Source organism: Hordeum vulgare, chromosome 1H, assembly GCF_904849725.1.
Source record: "Hordeum vulgare subsp. vulgare chromosome 1H, MorexV3_pseudomolecules_assembly, whole genome shotgun sequence".
NCBI classification, from domain to species: Eukaryota; Viridiplantae; Streptophyta; class Magnoliopsida; order Poales; family Poaceae; genus Hordeum; species Hordeum vulgare.
Genome location: NC_058518.1, coordinates 331,277,801 through 331,301,934, shown reverse-complemented (window position 1 = coordinate 331,301,934; position 24,134 = coordinate 331,277,801). Strand labels below are relative to the sequence as shown.

The window sequence follows — 24,134 nt, the reverse complement described above, 5'->3', positions numbered from 1 at the left end:
GTACACATTTCTGCAACTCAGTCAATCCGCCAGGGCGCTTATAAGTACCTTCGAACATCTTGACGAACACTCGGACCAGGTCTTCCCAACTGTAAATACTGCGAGGGGGCAGCTGATTCAGCCACGCCCTCACCGACCCCTCTAGCATGAGGGGCAAGGGTCTCATGGCAACAAAATTGTTATAGCTGCCAGTCTCGAAGGCCACTCATTAATCTTCAAGCCAAGTCTCCAACTTCGACTCACAGTTGAACTTACCGATTCTCGTTGCCAGCGTGTAGTTGGAGGGTATCTCGACACTGAACAAAAATCAAAGGGGGACTCGATCTGTCTATTGAGATCAATCAACTTGTAGAAACATACATAACTTAATTTTGTTATGTGCTTCTAGGTAACTGAATTTTGTTCAGTGCTGCTACTTAAGTGAATTTTTTTGAGTCATGGTAGTTGATACGTCTCAAACGTATCTATAATTTTTGATGGTTTCACGCTGTTATCTTGTCAACTTTGGATGTTTAGTTTAAATTTTATATCTTTTTTGGGACTAACTTATTAACTCAGTGCCAAGTGCCAGTTCCTGTTTTTTCTGTGTTTTTGACTCTTTTCAGATCTGATTTTGGAACGGAGTCCAAACGGAATAAAATCCCCAAAATGATTTTTTCCAGATCGGAAGAAGATCGGGAGGCTTGACGGCCAAGCAAGTGGGCCCACAGGGAGCCCACAAGCCCGGTTGCCACGGCCAGGGGGGAGGCCACGGCAACCAAGCTTGTGGCCTCCCTGGCGCTCCCCTGCCCTAGATCTTTGGCCTATAAATTCCCTAAAAATCCAGAAAAAATCAGGGCGTCCACGAAAACACTTTTCCGCTGCCCCAAGCTTCCATTTCCACGAGATCTCATCTGGAGACCCTTCCCGGTGCCCTGCCGGAGGGGACTTTGGAGTTGGAGGGCTTCTTCATCAACATCATCGCCCCTCCAATGACTCGTGAGTAGTTCACTTCAGACCTACGGGTCCGTAGTTAGTAGCTAGATGGCTTCTTCTCTCTCTTGGATCTTCAATACAAAGTTCTCCATGATCTTCATGGAGATCTATCCGATGTAATCCTCTTTGGCGGTGTGTTTGTCGAGATTCGATGAATTCTGGATTTGTGATCAGATTATCTATGATGTATATTTGAGTCTTTGCTGATTTGTTATTTGCATGATTTGATATCCTTGTAAGTCTCTCCGAGTCTTGGGTTTTGTTTGGCCAACTAGATCTATGATTCTTGCAATGGGAGAAGTGCTTGGTTTTGGGTTCATACCGTGTGGTGACCTTTCCCAGTGATAGTAGGGATATCAAGGCACACATCATGTAGTTGCCATCAAGGGTAACAAGATGGGCTTTGTCGTAGATATGATATTGTCCATCTACATCATGTCATCTTGCTTAAGGCGTTACTCTGTTCTTTTGGACTTAATACACTAGATGCATGCTGGATAGCGGTCAACGTGTGGAGTAATAGTAGTAGATGCAGAAAGTATCGGTCTACTTGTTTTGGACGTGATGCCTATAGATATAATCATTGCCATAGATGACGTCATGACTTTGCGCGGTTCTATCAATTGCTCGACAGTAATTTGTTCACCCACCGTCTACTTGCTTTCATGAGAGAAGCCACTAGTAAACACTACGGCCCCCGGGTCTATTCACTTACGCTTCGAGGGAACACCAACGCAAGGCTCCAAGGCCACGGGGGAATCCTTTGCATATTTGCCTAGGAAGTCCCTAAAGGCGTAGCCGTAGCAGAAGGATTCCTGGTGCCGTTGCTGAGGAGAATCAAGACAAGAATAGTCTCCCGTCAGCACGCTTGTTTCTGGCGCCGTTGGAAGGTCTTTTGTTGCAGTAGCAAGAAGTATTTCTGGCGCCGTTGCCGGGGAAGGAGAGATCTATCCAAGTAGGACTCACAAACTCATCTCTTGCATTTACTTTTTTTTGCCAATTGCCTCTCGTTTTCCTCTCCCCCACTTCACATTTGCCGTTTTCATTTGCCTTTCTCCTTTGCCATTTTATTTTGCCTTTTGCCCTTTGCCATTTTCCTTTGCCGGTTTTCTTGCTTGCTTGTGTGCTTGTTTGTTTGTTGAAGTCATCATGGCTGAAATCAACGCAGCTTTGCTGAATCTTGTTATGAAAGAGCAATTCTCTGGCCTTCCTAGTGAAGATGCCGCATCCCATCTCATTACCTTCATTGAGCTTTGCGATATGCAAAAGAAAATAGATGTGGATAATGACGTGATTAAGTTGAAGCTTTTTTCCTTTCTCGTTGTGAGATCGCGCAAAAACTTGGTTTTCTTCTTTGCCTAAAAATAGTATCAATTCTTGGGATAAGTGCAAAGATGCTTAAAAATCCAAGTATTTTCCGCCGGCTAAAAATAGTAATGATATCATGAATTTCGAGCAACTTGATCATGAACACGTTGCACAATCTTGGGAGAGGATGAAGCTTATGATTAGAAATTGTCCCGCTCATGTGGGGACCCCGACTGGTAAGTCGAGATCGCCGTGCCGAGTGATCCCAAGGATCAATGCTCACTGAACACAGGTACTGAATAATGGAGTCTTACATCCATACATACCGTTTGATACAATAAATGACCACTTCGGTCCAGTCTTACATATATAGGGCCTTAAAGGCCAAAGCACCAAACTAGACCAATAGCGGAATTATTGGTTGAAAGCGTGAACCCATGCCATCGACCTTAACCTATAGGCATTCTGACTGGGAAGCATCCTAGCTCGCAAGAACGTCACCGAGTTAATTTTCACCATATCCTGTCTTTCACACCTGCTCAATGAAATAACCAGTGGCAAGCCAATAAGTACTTTGAATGTACTCGCAAAACAGCCCATGATACGAACAATGAAGGTGAAGGATAACAATATCATGCATCTTTAGTGTAACTCATCTGGGTGGAATGATCATGAATACGCATCAAGTTAAAGAATTACTTTTGAAGAACATGTTACAGATATCAACATATCTGCTAAGGGCTGAACCATCCGGGTTCACCCTATATGCCAAGTCCTCGGACTTGTCATAACCTCAATGTATCAGCTGAGGGCAAAACCATCCGGGTTTACCCTATATGCCAAGTCACCGAACTTGGTCATATTATTATTTTTATAATAACACCCTTTTAACACCAAACACACACACACTCACACACACTTGGTTTATGAGGAAATATCAGGATGTAGTTTAAGCAGGATTACCCAACTGTCCTTGACCGTGGACACGACTATTCGAATAGTTTACACTCTGCAGAGGTAGTACGCTGGACCCACGAGATTCGGGAAACTTCCGTGTCATCCACGACTCGCGGTATATCACATATCCCGACGTAAGTACCCGATCATCGTCTTTCCCCTGACGATACTAGACAAAGAGGTCCACTCGATTGGTACCCAACCCACATGTTGTACGTCTTACGAGCACCGACTCTGGACAGTATCAACCATGCAGGGACCAACGGTGTGCCTGGAACTCATAATAATGGCATAGTCGTCCTACCTGGCACGACCCCATCACGAGAGTGACGACAATCACTCCCGCCACTAGTAATGTGGCTCTTTGCTAGCACCGACTAGAGTAATCAACAAAGCCCCGTCCCATAAAGGGGTATCGTGGTCGTACTGGTAAGGTTGGGACGGTCGACACATCATAAATCTAATCCCATATCCGAAACCATACTCACACAAAACACTGGTGTATCACTTCACCAAAAGTGACCACCAACTCATCATCACCCTCGGGCATTAGTGGCACCCGACGGGGTTTTCATGAACTCTTGATTTAACTCATCATCATGCTCATGATAAGATGCTTCTATCTTTACTTGTCAACATGGTATTAACATGACCCTCAAGGGGTAGGGTCAAGCTCAATGCAATGGTCCTATAACTCTACTAGTCAGCATGACAGTAGCATGATCCTCATAGATGGTAGGGTCAAGCTCATCATGCTTGTGCTCCGAGGAGCCATATGTTTAACATCACCATCATGGAAGTGCTTCGAAGAAGCCTTCGGTACCATCACACCCATGATGAACCGGCACTGTGATCACATGCAACGGAAAAGTACTTTCTATTCTAGCATTCATCAATTCATATGCTTAAGTCATGGTCAAAGGGCTGCTTGCCTTGCTCACGTAAGTCCTCGGGGTCTTCGAGGTCTTCTGCTCCAACTTCGAATACTTCGTCTACCGTCAACTATCGTCAGAAACAACCATAGTAAGCCACACATCAAGCAAAAATAAAAGTGTTCTAAAAATAGAAGTTTTATTTTTCTTGGACCTCTCTGGTCATAAGAAACATACATGAAGCTTGATATAGGATATTTGGGTCATCAAGGATTTTTGAATGTATGGAAAGAGCAATAGGTTATCATTGAAGAATCCAACAAAAATCATTCTGTTAAAAGTGAGTGGAGGCACCCATTCAACAGAGAATGATTTTATAAATTTTTAGGAAGTGGTTTCACTGGATTTGGAGTTGGTATGAATATTCTAGAGATTTTACAATGAGGAATAAATAGCAATAGGAGCTATTTATTTATTGCAACAGAAGTAAGCCACACAAAAATGTTGACCAGGGTTCTAAAAATAGAGAAGTATTTTAGAGGGCTCTAGAAGTATGAATCACTCCATTTGGAGTTGATTTGAATCTTCTAGGATTTCTGCAAGATGGAGTTTTCAATGTCCACATTGACATTTGAAAAATAATACAACAGGAAAAGTGCTTGAAAAAATGTGCAAAACACAGATCTTGATAGGCCTTAATTTTTGGGACCTGCAGAAATTTGAATCAACATTTTTGGAGTCAGAATGAATTTAAGGGAGATTTTAGAAGATTGAAGATAAATGAAAAAGACAAAAAGGGCCTCCAGACTTGGCTATCTTGCGCACAAGGCGCTTGGTAGGCCTTCGGGCCGGCCCACTGGCTTGGCTTGGCCAGCCGAGCCACGCAGGAGGCGCCTTGCGCAAAATACGCCTTCTGCGCAAGGAGGCGGCCTTCCACCAAGGCGCGGCCACTTAAGTGGCGCGGCCCACCTGGCGGTCTCCTTCCCCGGCTGACGCACGGGCCCGCTGGCCTCTTCTTCAACGTCCCGCCACCTCTGGCAGGAGACGAGCAGGGGCACTGGCGTCGCTCGAGCAAGCACCCAGTGTCGCGCCCGGCGAGGCCCGGCCACCCGGAGGGCACCAGGGCCACGAGTTGCGCCCAGCTAGGGGCCCCTATTGGCCGGAGAGGCCCAGAGCGGCGCCGGCTCCTGTGGCAATGGTGCCGGCCGTGGCCTCCTCAGTCCGGGGTCCTAGGCGCCCGGAAAAGGTCCAGAGGAAGGGGGGAATGGCTCGCACTGGGCAGGAGCGCCCGCAGGGGAGGTTAGGTGCGAGGGGGAGCCTCGGTCCTGTCCAATTGGGACGGGTGCCGCCTGCGAGATTTGGACATGGGAGGGGGAAACACAACACGGGAGGAAGGAAAATGGGGTGCCTCGGGGTCCAAGTGAGAGAGGGGAAGCCCAATGGGAGCCAGGGGGCTCGGGGAAGAGAAGGTAAGAGGGAAGAGAGAGAGAGAAAGCTCGAGAGCTCTCTGGAGCTCTCGGTGCATGGATGCCACGCACCACAGAAGGACTTTGGAGGCTAGCTGATGGATGGAGATGCTTTGAATGGTCAAGGGGAGCCTCTGAGACACACTGGGGCACGAAGAAACGGCTAGGCATGCCGTGGAGAAAGAGGACAAGGTGCAGAGCACCGTTTCTGCACGCCAGGGAGGTGGTCACCGCCCCACCTCGTGTCCTGGGCCACCCCTTGGCCAGGCCAAGGTGTCAAGCATGCAAGGCATGCGTGCCACGAAGCACTGGTGGAGTTTGGAGCCAAGTGAAGAAAGTTCGAATGGGGTTTGACTGCTGTAAACATTTCAGCAGGAAACTAGGGGCTGATACAAATGGTTTTTACAGGCAGGGATGGGAGCTGAAACCATGTCCTGGAGCATCTGGTATGGAAGGACTACACATCTGCAAAAATTCAGCTCAAGAAAAGAAGTGTAGCTAGCACTTGCTGTACAAAGTTACTTTTCAGCCATAAATGAACTTGAGGAGGGGACTTTGGAGTTGGAGGGCTTCTTCATCAACATCATCGCCCCTCCAATGACTCGTGAGTAGTTCACTTCAGACCTACGGGTCCGTAGTTAGTAGCTAGATGGCTTCTTCTCTCTTTTGGATCTTCAATACAAAGTTCTCCATGATCTTCATGGAGATCTATCCGATGTAATCCTCTTTGGCGGTGTGTTTGTCGAGATCCGATGAATTGTGGATTTGTGATCAGATTATCTATGATATATATTTGAGTCTTTGCTGATTTCTTATTTGCATGATTTGATATCCTTGTAAGTCTCTCCGAGTCTTGGGTTTTGTTTAGCCAACTAGATCTATGATTCTTGCAACGGGAGAAGTGCTTGGTTTTGGGTTCATACCGTGTGGTGACCTTTCCCAATGACAGTAGGGGCAGCAAGGCACACATCGTGTAGTTGCAATCAAGGGTAACAAGATGGGCTTTGTCGTAGATATGAGATTGTCCATCTACATCATGTCATCTTGCTTAAGGCGTTACTCTGTTCTTTTGGACTTAATACACTAGATGCATGCTGGATAGCGGTCGACGTGTGGAGTAATAGTAGTAGATGCAGAAAGTATCGGTCTACTTGTTTTGGACATGATGCCTATAGATATAATCATTGCCATAGATGACATCACGACTTTGCGCGGTTCTATCAATTGCTCGACAGTAATTTGTTCACCCACCGTCTACTTGCTTTCATGAGAGAAGCCACTAGTGAACACTACGGCCCGCGGGTCTATTCACACCTATTGTTTCCACTTTTGCTTTTACTTTGCTTTGTTACTTTGTTGCTTTCAGTTCTCACTTGGCAAACAATCTATAACGGATTGACAACCCCTTCATAGCGTTGGGAGCAAGCTCTTTGTGTTTGTGCAGGTACTTGTGATACTCCTTCACTGGATCGATACCTTGGTTCTCAAAACTGAGGGAAATACTTATCGTCGTTGTGCTACATCACCCTTTCCGCTTCGAGGGAACACCAACGCAAGGCTCCAAGGCCACGGGGGAATCCTTTGCATATTTGCCTAGGAAGTCCCTAAAGACCTAGCCGTAGCAGAAGGATTCCTGGAGTAGGAAGGAGAATTATCTCTTGTATATTGATCCTTCCTCACCCCTCTCTTATATACACATGAGTTGGTTACATGGCCCTATCTAGGTGGCACGCAGGCCAGGGCATGGGAGTAGTGGATGCTATATACATGGAGTGTAGTTACAACACGTAGTGGTACATCATGTGTTAACACCCCCCCTCAGCCGGAACTCCATGGGGATGGATGTTGAGGCTGGTACGAAACTCCTGGAATAGCTGTGATGGAAGCCCTTTCGTGAAGACATCAGCATATTGGGAGCTTGAGGGGACATGGAGGATGCGAACTTCACCAAGGTTGACACGGTCACGCACGAAATGAAGATCTATCTCAATGTGCTTTGTACGTTGATGTTGCACTGGGTTTGTGGCAATGTAGGACGCGCTCACATTGTCATAATAGACCAGCGTGGAACGTGAGGGAGGACGGTGTAGCTCATGGAGGAGTTGGCCGAGCCAGCATGATTCGGTAGCACAGTTAGCAACGCCGCGATACTCCGCTTCCACGCTAGAGCGAGAAACCGTGTTTTTCCGTTTGGATGACCAAGAGAGCAAGTTATGTCCGAGGAAAACGCAGAACCCCGAAGTGGAACGACGGGTGTCCGGGCAGCCAGCCCAATCTGCGTCCGTGTAGGTGAGGAGATCATGCGAGGATGATTTGTAGAGTTGCAACCCGAAGTGAGTAGTGCCGCGAATGTACCGTAGGATGCGTTTGACGAGCTGCATGTGAGAATCGCGCGGCGCATGCATGAAGAGACATGCTTGCTGAACGGCATAAGAGATGTCAGGGCGTGTGAGAGTTAGGTACTGCAGGGCACCGGCAAGGCTGCGGTAGAGGTTGGGGTTGTCAAGTAGGTGACCATCATGGGCGGAGGCTTTGGATTGTGTGTCGACAGGTGTTGAGACGGGTTTGCAATTGAGCATCTTAGCACGCTCAAGGATCTCGACGGCATACTGTTGCTGGCAGAGAAAGAGGCCGGAGGAGTTGGGAGTGACGTTAATGCCAAGAAAGTGGTGGAGCTCGCCGAGATCAGTCATGGAGAACTCTCGTTTGAGGGAGTTAATGACATGGTGTAGAGCCTGAGGTGTTCTCGCGGTGAGGATGATATCATCGACATAAACCAATAGGTAAGCAATGGAGCTGCCGTGGTTAAGAATGAAGAGAGAGGAGTCACATTTGGAAGAGCGAAACCCAAGAGAGAGCAAGAAGGAGCGAAAGCGATGAAACCAAGTGCGCGGGGCCTGCTTTAAGCCATAGAGAGACTTATGCAGAAGGCAGGCGTGATCTGGTCTGGTTGGGTCGACAAAACCACAAGGTTGAGCGCAATATACCGTTTCCTTGAGATCTCGTGAAGGAAGGCGTTTTTGACGTCGAGTTGGTGTATCGGCCACGAGCTGGATGTGAGGAGAAAGAAAATCGTGCGACGCTAAGGAAGAAATAACATGGGGGCTTGGGTTGCCGAGCCGACGATGCCACACATCGGCAGTGGAGACGGTGGTGGAGAGGGCGGTGCGCCAAGCCTTATTGTTGCCGAAGAAGGGATAGAGGTCGCCGGAGCTAGCGGAGATCATGATGACCCTCCTGGTGCGAAGATCCTTCACAAGAAAACCAAAGGGATAAAATTCAATGGAGCACAAGTTATCTTTGGTGAATTGCCGAACAGAGATGAGACTTGTAACAATATAGGGGGAAAAGAGAACATCTTTGAGGTGGAAGTTGTGGGGCGGAAGGGTGGTGGAGCCAGAGGCATGGATAGGTAGGTGGGTGCCATTGCCAACAACAATGCTAGACGAATGATGCTTTAAAGAAGAGCTCGAGAGGTCGATGTTACCAGGGTGGCCGGTGACGTGGGACGAAGCGCCGCTGTCGAGGTACCATTCTGGCGGTGCGGATTGGCCGTTGGAGAAGTTGTTGGCGCTGTAGGCAGCTTGCAGCATGGCGAGATGATCCCACGACGGCTGCTGCGGGGAAGGTGGTGCGGTGTAGTCGGGCACGCGCATCGGATACGCGTGAGCGTGGGAGCCGGGAGCAGGACCGAGCACGCCGGCAGAGTTGGGAGGAACCCAGCCAGGGCGCGGGTTGGGAATGGCCATGCCATATGGAGCGAAGAACCCCATGTAGGGGTTGTAGGGCTTCGGAGGAGGAGCGTCGCGGCCCCCATGATCGCCGCGGCCACGGCCACGGCCGCGCCCGCGCCCACGTCCACCCGAGTCGGCGTCGTCCTGACGATTTCCGGAGCCACGCCCCGGTTGGGAACCAGAGCCGCGGTCGTTGGGACGGAAGGCGGAGGAGCCGCCGGAAGCTGAAGGGGGACCGGAGGGAGCACCGCTCCCGGTGACGGCGAGGACGGTGACGGGTTCGTCGGCGACGCGTTCGGCGAGGTTCTCCTCGGCGAGCTTCAGGCGTGAGAAGACCGTCTCGAAGGGGGGAAGAGGAACGGTGTCCCCGAGGACGACGCGGATGGTGTCGAGGCGCTTGTCGATGCCGTGAAGAAATTGAGTGGTGAGATCCACCTCAGTGACAGCATGATCGATGTCAGCCAGCCCGACGGTGAGAAGCTTCATGCGACGGGCGTACTTGGCGACGGAGAGGTCGCCCTCCAGAGATTGCGGTACTGCTGGTTGAGCATCATGTACCAGGCGGCGCGATTTGCCAAGAAGTAGTCACGGATGCGATGCCAGAGATCGAAGGTGGTGGTAGCCCCGACGACGTGGTCGACGAGGTTGTCGGCGAGGGTGGCATAGATCCAGAGGACGATGTGGGCGTCGATCTCGCGCTGTTGGGGGTGGCGGTGGTGGGGAGGGGCTGTTCGATGAACTGGGCGACCCCGTAGCGGATGAGGACGAGCAGGAAGAACAACTTCCATTTGTGGTAGTTATGGTCGTCGGGGTTGAGGAGGAACTTGATGTGGTTTTGAATGATGTCGAGGAAGATGGGATGACGCGGAGCCGGCGGTAAGGAGGACGACATGGAGGCGGGGGGAGATGAGAACAGGGGCGTAAAGTGGGAGGGTGGGGAGGCGCCGCTGTGAGCCGAAGGAGCGGTGCCGAAGATGAAGGGGGAGGCGGCGGCGGCAGTGATGCCGTCGCTGGTGGTGGAACTGGAGAAGAGTGCCGTGGGAGGCGGCGTCGGCGGGATCGGCCATTGGAGTGGAGTCTGATACCAAGTAGGAAGGATAATTATCTCTTGTATATTGATCCTTCCTCACCCCTCTCTTATATACACATGAGTTGGTTACATGGCCCTATCTAGGTGGCACGCAGGCCAGGGCATGGGAGTAGTGGATGCTATATACATGGAGTGTAGTTACAACACGTAGTAGTACATCATGTGTTAACACCTGGTGCCGTTGCTGAGGAGAATCAAGACAAGAATAGTCTCCCGTCAGCACGCTTCTTTCTGGCACTGTTGGAAGGTCTTTTGTTGCAGTAGCAGTAGTTAACTGAACTTTTGATAGTCCCTCAAGTTAACTGAATTTTTGCAGTGTGTTGCAAGTTAACTGAATTTTATTGTTGCAACAACACACCTACACACATGACATGCTACTGCAGCAAATGTAGTTAGTTACATGGAAGCAAAGCAATGTAGTATTGCCACATCATATCAGCAAAGCAACATATTAGCAAAGCAACTTTTTTCCTTTGATTTTCCCTTTTCTAGAAGCATCTACAGTAATGAGAGTAGTATCACTCAAGTATTTTTTAGGGGTGGGAATTTACCATAGATGGACGATGGAGCCAGCCGGAGATAATCCTACTACTGGCTGGAGAGGGCCATCAACCGCGGGGAACACCTTGGGAAACACGGGGACCTCCTTGGGAGGGAAGAAACCTGAACCTTCGATTTCTTCTTCCTGACCGGCGTCATGACCATCACCACAACGATGTCGTTGTCTACGATCTTGATAGGCATCCCCACCGAGCCGTGGGTTGGGAGACCCATCAGCACTTCCACCTCTGGCGACGGAGCGTGTGTGAGAGGATCGACCCAATACCGCATCGACTTGAAGAACTTCCACTTGGTCCTCTTCGCCAAATCCAGGGACTCGGCCTCCATCATTGCCGATAGAATCACCTCCATGGCTGGCTACGGCTAGGATCCAGGAAAGTAGCGCATCAGTTCGTCGTCGCACAACTTATCCTTGACCACTAACATCGCGTCGTTGAGCTGCTCCTTGCATGGGAAATACTCCCTGCGTCCGGAAATACTTGTCCTAGAGATGAATGCATCTAGACTTATTTTAGTTATAGATACATTCATTATATTCATTTTTAAGACAAGTATTTCCGGACAGAGGGAGTATAAACCAATCTCCAGGAGCCACCCACCTTCTCCTTGTTGCCACCTACCAGTGCCACTATTTGATCCTCCCTGGTCAACATCACTATCGCTCGGCTCAATCTACTGGATCGGGTGGTTTCAGTGGGAGAGGCAGAGGAGGCGGAGGAAACTGCAGCGACTCCTGGAATAGATCAACTGACCAGGTCGCTTGGTAGTAGTAGTAGTGGTGGTCTCGCAAATGTGTCGGGTGCGGTCCGTTGCGCCGACCCAAAGGTAGCTACGTGGCTTGCATTGTTCTAGTGCAATAAAATGTGCCCACCCACTGCTCGCTGCCTTCCCCACTCTCCAGTCCATTCCCCTCCCCTCTCCAATCACGTTGTCTCGCGTCTCCCGCTCCCCTGCCTCAATCTACAGTAAAAAAAACCGCCGGCGAGCTCAACCACTAGTGGGGACGGGGCCTTTAGCCCCGGCCCGTAAGGGGCTTTAGTCCCGGTTCACCAACCGGGACTAAAGGGGCGGGACTAAAGGCCTAACCTTTAGTCCCGGCCCTGTTACAAGCCGGGACTAAAGGTGCTTCACGTGGGCGCCTCGTAGCGCCCCAGGGGCAGGACCTTTAGTCCCGGTTCGTTACACGGACTGGGACTAAAGAGTTTCAGATTTTGCTTATTTTTGGTTTTTTTTTGAATGAAATTATTTTAGGGTTTTAGGGTTTTAGGGTTTAGGTGTTCGGGAGATTAACGTGATGCCTCGTTTGGTGTTCGGGAATTAGTTTTCATATAATTTAAATAGAAATAATTATGCATATATATATAAGATTAACTTATCTTACAAGCGAGCATATATATACAATTATATGGAGATCTGAATTATCGGGACTAGAACCCGTCTATTCGATTACATGGACGAACATCAGTAATGGCCCCTAGCTACACTAAATCGTCCTTTGTCATCTATAGCTTCCGTCCTCAGAAATCCCGCAAGCTCCTCTGCAACAGCAATCGCGCGTTGCTCTGGTAGGACCTTCATCCTCATGGTCGTGTGCTATATAAGAAGAGGAGATGAATACGGATATCAATCATGATAACAAAGAATGACGGGTAAAAATAGAGGTGTGAATGTTCATTGCTTACGTCGAATCTGTGATCCTTGTGCTCAGAGGTAAACGTGCGAATGGTCTCGCAAACATAGTATCCGCATAGATGCGTTCCCCATGGCTGCTGGTCGCACTTTACGAGAATAGAATATATATAATCAAAATAATACTCTAGCATCATAAATGTATTGAAAATAGAAGTATATCATACTACTACTTACCTGAGCTGCTCTAAAGGTCAGCTTCTCAGGAAAGTTACCGGGAGTCACGCACTTGAACCGCTTCCAAACCCTGCCCGACAAGGATAATGATTTGCTAAGTTTTTCATTAATTGATATATCAGAAAATCATCGAAAGAGACCGATAGAGCGCAAGAATGATTGAAATTACCCTTGGAGCATGTCCTGCAGGCTTTGGAACTGTTCCAAGGGTCTCGATAATGGGTCGAAGGCATCAACTCTTCCCTTATCAATTTGAATGCCCAACAGAATCCAATGGAAGCTGCACATGTATATATATATATATATGTGTGTGTGTGTGTGTGTGTGTGTGTCAGTAACTTACCAATTACACTTATGAGTGAATGGACACAACAGAGTAAAGACCCTCACCTGAAGTTGTATGAAAACAGTATGTGGTCACAGAAATTTTGATCTATTAGAAACCTTAGAAGGAACTAATCAAAATTGTTTCACTACAACTATTTGAAGCGAACCAACTATGATTCCAATGGAACATATTAAACACTAGTTGATTCTAATACAATTTTTCAGATTATGGAACACTATTCCAATCAGATTGTGTTCCCCTTCAACTAATCAAAATTGTTTCACTACAACTATTTGAAGGGAACCAACTATGATTCCAATGGAACATATTAAACACTAGTTGATTCTAATACGATTTTTCAGATTATGGAACAGTATTCCAATTAGATTGTGTTCCCCTTCAACTAATCAAAATTGTTTCACTACAACTATTTGAAGGGAACCAACTATGATTGAAACAAATAAACTTACAATGTCATTATCTTGGATCAAAGAAAGCCTCAAAACTTACCTCACCCATTGGATGACGGCAACACCGCGTTGATCGGCCGTGTACTCCAGATCAAGCCCCAAGAACTTCTCATGATCCATTGCGGTGTCAAGCCATCGTTCCTTCAACTGTTCAAGAAAAAACGGCATCTCCCTGCTCTCGTTCGTGTACACGACATCGAGCATGGTCGTGCCATGTGCGAGCACCTCTTCAAAGCGAGTTGGCATGGTGGAAGAAGAGAAGGGAAGAAGAGAGGAGAAGAACAGAGAGCGAGAGCGAGAGAGAAGAAGAAACAGAGAAATGGCGACTCTGCTTCGGTTCGTGCTTTTCATCGCCCGAAACGACGCGGGTTGCAAACCGTTTGGGCCTTTAGTCCCGGGTTGAGCCACCAACCGGGACTAAAGAGGTATACCAACGGTTGCCACCACTACGGCAGGCCACGTGTTAGGCCTTTAGTCCCGGGTTGAGCCACCAACCGGGACTAAAGGGGATACGAACGGTTGCCACCACTACGGCAGGCCACGTGTTAGGCCTTTAGTCCCAGGTTGAGCCACCAACCGGGACTAAAGGGGATACGAACGGTTGCCACCACCACTGCCCACCGCGTAGCCCTTTAGTCCCGGTTTGGGACACGAACCGGGACTAAAGGCTCCTTACGGGCCGGGACTAAAGCCTCGAGGAAGGCATTGAGAATTGGGGCGACGTGGCCGGGCCTTTAGTCCCGGCCCAGAGGTAGGCCGGGACTAAAGGGTCTCGGCCAAAGGCCCGTTTTCCACTAGTGAACGCTACCCCCGACGCCATGGAGAAGAGCTTCGGGTGGCAGAAGGCGATCGAAAACCTGACCGGTGATGACCAGGAGATCTGTGCACAGCTACAGGAGATCGCTTGATGGTTCCCTAGCGTGCATATGATGTGCAATCACTCCAGGAGCATCATCAAGCAGATGACCGACGTTGATAAGCACCGTACCTTCCCCAATGGGTATGGTGTCCCTCCAGTCGTCGTCCTCCTGTGGGTGATGCGCGAGGTGCTGCGCTCCGACAACCTGAAGCAACATTTTAGATGGTGGATGTACCGGTTCGCCACCTTGTCTCTGCAAGAGCCGGATCCAACCCGCGTCTAATCAAGGACGACGCACACTGCTGAGGTGGACGTTCCCTCCCAGTTGCAGTGAATACAATGTACTGGGAGTGCATCAATCTTGCGGTCCTCCTTCCCAATGAGAGCACCGGCGATGAGTCTTCCGACTGGATGGGCATGCAGGCAGTCTTGTAGGTTGAGGAGGTACTTGTCATCTCAGACAATGACGAGCCGGGAAAGGTGCAGATGACGGCCCCAAGCGTCGACACCAAGGATGGTGAATAGAGTGCTTGTCAATTTTGAAACCCTAGCCTTACCAATTCTTATGGAAGGCAAAATTTCAGGAATAATAACAAGTCTAGTACACCATACACATGCTAGTCAACATATATGGCAGCGAAAAAGTAAAGACTTTGCACATGTAAAGAAGTAGAGTTTAGGAGATCAAACGCAAAGAGGTTGACATGGTGATTTTTGGCATGGTTCCGATATGTGGTGCTATCGTACGTCCATGTTAGTGGATACTTCAACCCATAGAGGATAACGACTGCAGAGTCCACGAAGGGCTCCACCCACGAAGTGTCCACGAAGAAGCGGCTTGTCTATCCCACCACGGCTTCCGCCCGCGAGGGACTAGCCTCACTCACGGTATATCTTCACGAAGTAACAATCTCCTTGCCCTTACAAACATCTTGGTTCAACTCCACAACACGAAGTAGGAGGCTCCCAAGCGACACCTAACCAATCTAGGAGGCACCACCCTCCAAAAGGAAATAGATGTGGTAGAACGATGAACTCCTTGCTCTTGTGCTTCTAAAGATAGTCTCGTAAACACAAAATCACCCTCTCACAGAATAGGCATGGGTATGAGAGATTGATTTGGTGGAAAACAACTTGGGGAGGCTAGAGATCAAGTTTCAAATGATTGGAATGGAGTATCTTGGTCTCAACACACGAGTAGGTGGCTCTTTCTCAGAAAAATGGATCTGGCAATGAAGTGTGTGTTCTGAGTGCTTCCCCTCCGAATGAATGGTAGGTGGAGGGGTATATATATGCAACACACAAAATCCAAGCGTTAGACCTAAAGTGGCAAACTCGATGTCGCCAAAGTCATAAAGTCGGTGGTACCGACTTTCACTGAAGGAAGCAACTTTTGAATCTCGGTGGAACCGATATACGAAACGCGGTGGTACCGAACATGTGGCTTACAGTCAGATGACCAAACTTGGTGACACCGATACTTAAACTCAGAAATTCCGATTTTGTGTACCGAGGCAACATAATGTTGGTCACCCAAACTCGGTAGCACCGATATGGTTTCGGTTGCACCGATTTGGTGGGAATGGCTAGGGTTCTGTCTGATATCAAACTCGATGGGGCTGAAATGGGAAAGTTGGTAGCACCGATTTTGAGTCTGAGGTTTTGGACATAATGGTTATGTGGGAAAAATGACTGAGTATTTTGGTGGCTAACTTTGAGCACTTGAGCAACCCGTTCATTTTAATACATCACCCCCTTTTAATAGTATTGGCTTTCCTATGGACTCAAATGTGATTTCTCACAAATATAAAATGAAGAGTCTTCTTTCTTGAAGCTTGAGCCAATCCTATTCCTTTCTTGCATCAAAAGGGGCATCTCCACATAAGCCTTTAGCCAATGCTCTTTATGGACCGTTCTGAAATATACTAGATAAAAGTGTTAGTCCAAGAGACAATGTATGTTGTTATGAATTATCAAAACCACCAAGGGAGCATATGTGCTTTCAACATCGTCAAGTAGGAGTCGCAGGCAGATCCAGCTCGACCAAAGAAGAGGAAGAAGGCCCTCAAGAAGCCCATTGCAAGGTAGGTGCGCCACTTTGAGCATCTGTTGCTTCTCAAGAAGTGAAGATGCAACATCAGCAGGGAGATGATAGGAAGCTTAGGTAGGTATGCCGAATTATCTATGAATCTCAACATATAAATTACTTTTTAAGTTGTATGGTGCTAGAACCACCTTTTGTTTGTTGTTAAGTAAACAACTTATGATGTGAACACGCTTTGTTTGCTTTGATATGATGTGACAACCTATGTTGGTTTCCTAATAAGATGCTTTGTTGAGATGCATTGCTTTGCTGATATGATGTGTGGCTACTACTGCATTGCTTTGCTACTGTGTAAGTAGCTACATTTTTTGCAGTTGCATGTCACGCGTGCACGTGTGTGCTTTAGGTGTGTTGCTGCAACAATGTGTATGCACGGACCGAATAAAATTCAGTTAACTTGCAACACAGTGTAAAAATTTAGTTAACTTTAGGCACTGTCAAAAGTCCAGTTATCTACCAGCACTGCATAAAATTCAGCTAAGTAGAAGCAATGAAGAAATTGAGTTAACTATGTTCACTGTCAAAAATTCAGTAAACTAGAAGCACTGAACAAAATTATGCCATGAAGAATCACAAGCATAACCTGTCTAAAATTTAGTAAAGTAACAGCGATGAACCAAACCCAGTTTACTTTTTTAGCTAAAACAAATTCAGTAAACTTTTAGTACTATAACAAATTCAGTAACAGAATAAACTGGAGAAATTCAGTTAACTAAGAGACATGAAAACATTACTTCAAATTCCTCAGTGCAGAAAGTGCTAGAAATACTTCATCACTCAATTTTATCCAGGAATTCCTGGATCTTCCTTATCTTGCTCATGGTCTCCACCTTATGCTTGAAGAGATCACCAATCATATACTCCAACTTATTTTTCTCCTGCTTTAAGTGATCCCTCTCAAGCATGAATTTGTCCCTCTCAAGCTTCATCAGATCCCTCTCTTCCATGAATGTGTCCCTCTCTTGCTTCATCACGTCTCTCTCTTTCTCTGGCTTAGCTCTGTCCACATGATGGATGTTTGTGGTAGATTTGTCAGAAAAGCTCCTGTTCTCATCTCCCTTTTTAGGTCTTGATGAGCAAGGTGAGTGTTGCCTAGTTGGGTCAATGCCCGCTCCTTCTCATACACCATGTTAGCAAAATCAACTTTGAAGAACCTCAGATCTTTCTCCACTTTTTCCTTCTCTCCCTTGATCTTCACCACGTCTTTAGCATTATCCACATTTTGCCTTAGCCTCAGACTATTCTCCTCATCATACATGCCCCAAATCCTAGCTAGACTCATCTTCAAAGGCGCAGGCCACTCAGGGTCAACCCACTCCACATAGCTAATTTAGCTCCTGCCTACAAATTTAGGGAAATAAATAAAGAATGCTATCAGGTGTACAAATGCAGACAAATTCACTTAGCTTCCAAATTTATTTAGATATAAAATTCAGGTAGCTCATAGCACTAAACATATTCAGTTTAATGGTAACATTGAGTTAACTGTTAGCCCTTAACAGATTCAGTCACCAGGTAGCCACGAATAGATTCAGTTAGGATGAGCATCACCATTACTAAAAGTAAACATGACATCCATGTGACCAGGTGTACTTGAAGAACACTAATCAGCAATATCACTAACCTTTTGAGCACATACTAGAAACCGCCTGCCACTATCCACGTTTTCAAAAGCAACCAACTTCTCACAAACTGCTCGATGCTCACATATAGCAGCAAGCTCTACAGCAAGGCCCCTCCATTAAGAGCAGAAAATGGTGGCAGGTGGCTACAACGAAATGGTGGGAGGGCAGCTGAGTACAAAAATCCCCATCTGAACCCTAACCGTAGTAGGCCGAGGAGGAGCACTCACCATCTGGCCGGAATCATCGTCCGACAAGGAGCAGGAGCTTGAAGTATTATCCCACGAGACCATGTAGATGGATGGCGACTGCGAGATGGACGACTACATGGACGAGCTGGACGACGACCGCGAGATGGGAGCTACCAGGATGGGCACGCAAGGGGAAGAAAGAAAATGGATCGAGATTACCGATTCGTGCTGCTCAATCTAAGGGATTATGATGATTCCTGGATTTGTGTAACAAACTGGCAACTCTTCCTGTGATAGACGCGGGACTCGTCCCCTCCCTTCATCAACGTGCATGAAAGTAAGACAGCTGTGGGCTCCCGCAAAAGGGATCGAACTAGTTTTATTTCCGGTATAGGCCGACCCACCTTCTTTTTGAATCATTTAGGTTGCTTACCAAATATGTGATGTGTGGTTGGGCCGGCCAACCTACCTACATGCCTTTTCATACAATCCTTGTTTCAATATTTGGTTCTTTGTGTTTGTATCATATTTGTTGTTGAAAAAATATATACTCCCTGTATCATATCTGCAACACTTTAAACAAAAACATATTTTTCCTCTTTCCCATTTAATTTACAATCTTTCATGTTCATGGATTATGTTTCATGTTTGCAATCATTTAAAAAATATAGCTGTTTCATGTCATACTTTAAAATATGTAACTAGGAAAATACCATTTAAAGTTGAAGACTGGAAAATGCGAATACAACCTAATTTTTGAAACGAACATGTCACAACAACGGACCATAAGTTGTGCATAAGTAAAATAGTAAGCAATAATTTAAAAAATATAGTTGTTGTTTTATGTTTCTCCTTATTATTCCTATTTCTTAAGTTTACAGTGTGTAGGTTACACTTTAAAATATGCAACAAGGAAAATACCATTTAAAGTTAAAGACTGCAAAACACAAATACAACCTAGTTTTTGAAACGAATGGGTCACAATATCCGACCGTAAGTTGTACATTATTAAAATAGTAAGCAATAACAAATGTGAAGTGAAGCTAAATAAATTATTGTCACAAACATACTGTCTCATATTATGACACATAAACATGTATGTGTACCAACCTAAAATCCACAAAATATTGGAGGTAACATGTCTATTACATAAGAGGTAGAAAACAAAAATTATTCATGCCCGGGAAACATGCTTTCGGACTAAACCCGAACCATTTAAACTTCAATTTTGGCATCATCTATGAAGTATTTATGCCTGGCTTCTCTTTGCGATGTCATGAATTTAGTTTTTCACTGCTTTTAGTGTGTTGGAAGGTGAAAAAATCAACTCGATGATGAGACTCTTTTCCTTGCATTAACGGTGTGCTGTAAATTTATATATGGAGTTATAGCGAATAAAATTTGTTATACGAACATACTACTGAGTCTATAGATAGAGATTTCAACCAACCTGGGTAAAAATGGTCGGTCATTGGGTCCCGTCCTACTTCTCCATAACTTCTAGCACAAAAAGGCTGCAAGAGTTGCTGATATATATATATATATATATATATATATATATATATATATATATATATATATAACATTAGCCACGGTCCATAGGAACATATGTGTGGCTATTACAATATGATGTACATTAACTCACCCATCCTCTTGTTGTGGCATGTCGTACTAATTGATAGGCCACCTGGACACGTCTTGATGTTTCCTATGTGTATTACAGTTTGACTCTTGCATATCATCTGCTATAGCGTTTAGCTATAAAAAGGATAATGTTAATTTAAATCAATACAACAATTTGTCCGAACATACCTAGCAATGGTGGTGAGAGTACCAGTGCTCTCACGGTGTCGATACACAGCTTGAGAGGATAGAGCGAATCCAGAACTTGGAATTCTTTCTTGCGCATGTGCATTACCACAGTCATCAAGTGGGTATTACCGATATTCAATGCCACATACGTCTACATTGTAAGAAAACACTATGTACCATATGAAATGCTTCCATAAATGTGGTGTATTAAAAAGTAATAACATATCGTACCTTGTCACACAGAGTATACTCATCCCTGACTCTACTAACTGCTCCAGATCTGGACAACTCACTATCCATGTTGTGGCATGACATCAATGGTTTGTCTCGTGCTAGAGCCCGATCTACAAGGAATTTCGACTTCCACGTTGGACAGAGGTGATGGTCATGACCAATGCGCATCACCAAATGTACCTGATAAGAATCAATAACCTGCATACAATATGAGGACATTTTATGTTCAAAGTTGACACATAGATTATACAATTTAATAACAGGACATGCTAAATGGTGATAGTACTTACATCATCCGTCACCCATCTATGGTCAAGTAAAGGTCAAAGCCTCTCCGAAGTTAGTTGGTTCACACCTCCAACTTATTCTTTTCGCACCGATAAGCTATTTCCACAAATGTAATAGCTGCATCAATTAGTTCCGACATCCACTCATCTGCCACAACCTCTGGTGCTTCGTTATCAGAAAATAGAGCTGCATGAAAAAAATGAACGTCAACAATGGTGAGTACATGTGTTAATAGTACATATCACAGTAAGAAAGCTAGTAACGGTACCTCTACTTGCGGTAGCAGTTCCCTAAGGTCTAGTATCGCGAGCGGGACGCCTTCTCACCTTATCAAGTGCATATGGGGATACAAATTTCTCGGGAAACATATGCTTCCTCTTTCCGGATATAACTTCGTCATCTTTTACGATTGTTGCCAACTTTTGTTTTTTGGCATTAGCCATGAACTTGCTAACATAAGATGGAACAATGTCTATGTCCGAAGAAGCTGCTTGAGGAGAATTACCAATGATCCAAGGATTTTCCGGTGTTGCACCACACTCATTATTAGACTTCGTTGGTGAACCACCCTTGCAAACATTGATCTTAGGTGGTGTTTTATAATTAGAAAAAATAAACGTGTCACAACTTTAGTTTTCCAAAATATTAAACAACATAAAGACAAACACATACTTCCTTAGCTTCATTTTTCTTGTTGGGAACCGCTTCCTTAAGAAGCATCAAACCAATGACCGGTTCATCACCATCTTCACTCTCATTATCTTCCTTGTACACGAATTCCTTCTTTTCATGTGGACCATTCTCAAACGAAGCAACTTCATCATCACCATCATTATTACAGGATGGCACGACAGCTGCCGGCTTGTACATGACACCTTCTTTGTTCAACTTCTCCAACAATTTCTGCAATACAAATATAAATGTATTAATGCGTGCATGGTTTTGAAACTTGATCATCTCATCTTCTCCAACAAGTTAGGGTGTGTCACCTTAGCAACTAGATTAGGGATTTGCCTCATCTGGTTGTACCTCTTCATCAAAACCTCCATAATATCATCAGAGTTAGGAGCTGGCTTCGACTTCCTTGCGGTGGCACTGACTTAGGTTTTGGCTTGTGTGTAGTCCCATGATCTAGGAATTTGGGCTCCTGCGTCCTATATTCTTAGGTTATATTATCTTTGATCTGCATGTGATATACAACATGTGATCAATAAAAATTTAATGAAGTACGTTATCTGCATGCGATATACAAGTACAAGTGATATACAACTACATGTGATATGCAACTACACGTGATCCACTAAACGAATTACCATGACGTTACCACGACCACGGCCGTTGTCATAGTCAAACTGATCTCTCCTAGTGGTTGTAGCTTCGGTCCAATTCCTCATCAGAGGTTGTAAGGACAAGTTGGGATTGAAAGCGCAATCACCTTCTAGAGGTTGCACCTTCTCCTAATACAAGTACTGTAGGAAAAAAATCAAGAGTTGCACTTAGTACTATACACCACAAAAATTTGCAATGATAATTTTCTTACATTGCAATAGGTCTCATAGTTATACCTGCAAGAGAGCTAAATTGCCTTTCGGCCATTGTCGGAGGTGTTTGCCTTTCTAAACAAGAGCAAGAATTGAATAAAAGGAACATATATTTGAATATTTGAATCGAGTATTTGAACTGAACCACAATTAGTATATGTATCTAAGAGTAAGGGCCTCAATTCAATAGTGAAAAAAAACAAAGTTAGCAAAATGATGCAGTTCCATACCTTTCCTTCACTTCTTTGAGATTCACACCACAATGGCGAGACTAACAAAAGAAAGGATGAGCAAATTTTTTGAATATCAACAGCTGGACATCTTAATATACAATTAATGGTAAGCCCTCACCAAATTTAAGATGTTAGCACGACGCAAATTACAAAGTTGCTAGTTTAATAAAATCAGAAGTTATTTAATCAAGGATCATATCAGTCATAGCAATATTCAGATAATACAATGGTACATGAATTTCTCTCTCTACAACTCCTCTCTGAGTTAACCTTTCATTTTTATTACTAAGACGGAACGAACAAAATCATCTTTGTACTTGGAGGAATCCAAAGGTATGTCCTGACAGAAGGGGGAAACAATGCAACCAGTATCCATGTGCCCCATATGTCTTTTTTTCACATAGAACTAATTGCGATATCACTGATTCTTTGTTAGTATCATAGTATCTCGCATCAATACATAATATGATAGTAACAGTTGACATAATAAGATAGTAATAATCAAACTGACAGCAAAAGGGGGCTACTAATAGAAATCACCAAGCCAGCCATTCACTCATTTCTGGAGATCTGACCAAGTTGTACTTCTTATTCTCTTTCACTGTATATGAACGTTTTCTCACTAACAGATAAATTAGTGTGTACAAACAAACAAAAAAAATCATTGACCTACAACCCACAAAGCAGAACCATAGAATCATCGCTCTCAATCTCCTCGTCACACCTCCTCCACCATACTCGTCATGTCCAATGGAGAGGTACAACAACTTGTCTTCCAAGCATGTACTGGATGCATCAATGTTGGAAGTTAAAAAGGGAGAAGGGGGATGGGGGTGAATGCCTTGGTCGGAGATGGCGCCACCGGGGTTGAAGTGATGTTCACCTTCGTGCCATCAAACGCCGGTGAAGCTTGGTCTAGGCTTGAGAGGGGTTCGGGGAGGGAGCGCTGATGGTCGTGGACAGGGCACCGGAGCACTCACATCATCCACCAAAGCGCAGCCACATCCGTCAAGGCTGACCGAGGCAAAGAACCTGGCCTAGGGTTTGTGGTTGCAGGTCCTCATGGCCGAGCTGAGATGAAGGAGGGCAGGAAGGGGAGGTGATGGGGAGGGAGCTGCGGTTGCTGCACCGGTATGGGTCCTAGTGGTGAGGGATGGATCTACGGCGGATGCTGCTCTGTCTGGCTTTCTCTCGGTCCCTCTCTCTATTTTTCTCTAGAAGATAGGAGGTGGATGAGGGTCCATATAAAGATATTTTATAGCCTTGAAAGGTAAATCTGGACAGCCGTAAAAACTTAAAAAATGAAGAAAAAACAACGCCACGTGTCGAGGGGAAAAGGGCACTCACGTTACACTGGGAATGCACGACGTGGGAGCTAGCTTAGTAGCTTTAATATAGTGGATTATAAGACTTGCTCACATAAGCTAACAGTAAAGAAAAAAGAACACTACAACTCCTCGATTAATTTACAAGCAAGTGATCAATCACAAGTAAAATAAGTTATATAATCAATTAATTTCATATTGTATCGTGTTAGAAGTTGCTCCACTTGTCTTTTTAAGGAGGGGGCATAAATTTCAATGGTACCTATTTGAGGTTGACCAACAACTAATGTGCAATGCC

The 24,134-nt window shown here is 45.6% G+C and overlaps 1 long non-coding RNA gene across 2 annotated transcripts; it reads right to left on the bottom strand.

Annotated features, from left to right (window-relative positions):
• Positions 1 to 17,202: 17,202 nt before the first annotated feature.
• Positions 17,203 to 23,703, bottom strand: LOC123434258. 2 transcript variants are annotated; one of them, XR_006625548.1, is made up of 10 exons: positions 23,395 to 23,703; positions 22,303 to 23,297; positions 22,051 to 22,206; positions 21,727 to 21,920; positions 21,410 to 21,640; positions 21,006 to 21,321; positions 20,740 to 20,923; positions 20,447 to 20,647; positions 20,216 to 20,366; positions 17,203 to 17,931 (listed from the first exon to the last, which is right to left on the bottom strand). It is a non-coding gene; the product is annotated as an uncharacterized LOC123434258 (long non-coding RNA). The 2 variants fall into 2 exon arrangements; XR_006625554.1 differs by having other exon boundaries at positions 21,006 to 21,306.
• Between the last annotated feature and the right edge of the window lie 431 nt (positions 23,704 to 24,134).